Raw genomic sequence first — 807 nt, 5'->3', positions numbered from 1 at the left:
ACATAGAACAATAGACTGGTTCCAAATAGGAAAAGGAGTACGTCAAGGCTGTATACTGTCACCTTGCTTATTTAACTTCTGTGCAGAGTACATCATGAGAAACACTGGGCTGGAAGAAGCACAAGCTGGAATCAAGATTGCCAGGAGAAATATCAGTAACTTCAGATATGCAGATGACACCACCCTTATGGCAGAAAGTGAAGAGGAACTCAAAAGCCTCTTGATGAAAGTGAAAGAGGAGAGTGAAAAAGTTGGCTTAAAGCTCAACATTCAGAAAACGAAGATCATGGCATCTGGTCCCATCACTTCATGGAAAAGAGATGGGGAAACAGTGGAAACTGTGTCAGACTTTATTTTTTTGTGCTCCAAGGTCACTGCAGATGGTGACTGCAGCCATGAAATTAGAAGACACTTACTCCTTGGAAGGAAGGTTATGACCAACCTAGATAGCATGTTCAAAAGCAGAGACATTACTTTGCCAACAAAGGTCCGTCTAGTCAAGGCTATGGTTTTTCCAGTGGTCATGTATGGATGTGAGAGTTGGACTGTGAAGAAAGTTGTGCACCGAAGAATTGATGCTTTTGAACTGTGGTGTTGGAGAAGACTCTTGAGAGTCCCTTGGACTGCAAGGAGATCCAACCAGTCCATTCTGAAGGAGATCAGCCCTGGGATTTCTTTGGAAGGACTGATGCTAAAGCTGAAATTCCAGTACTTTGGCCACCTCATGCGAAGAGTTGACTCATTGGAAAAGACTCTGATGCTGGGAGGGATTGGGGGCAGGAGGAGAAGGGGACGACAGAGGATGAG

Source organism: Bison bison, unplaced genomic scaffold (genome assembly GCF_000754665.1).
Source record: "Bison bison bison isolate TAMUID 2011002044 unplaced genomic scaffold, Bison_UMD1.0 scf7180017864270, whole genome shotgun sequence".
NCBI lineage: Eukaryota > Metazoa > Chordata > Mammalia > Artiodactyla > Bovidae > Bison > Bison bison.
Note: the sequence above shows the minus strand (reverse complement) of the source record.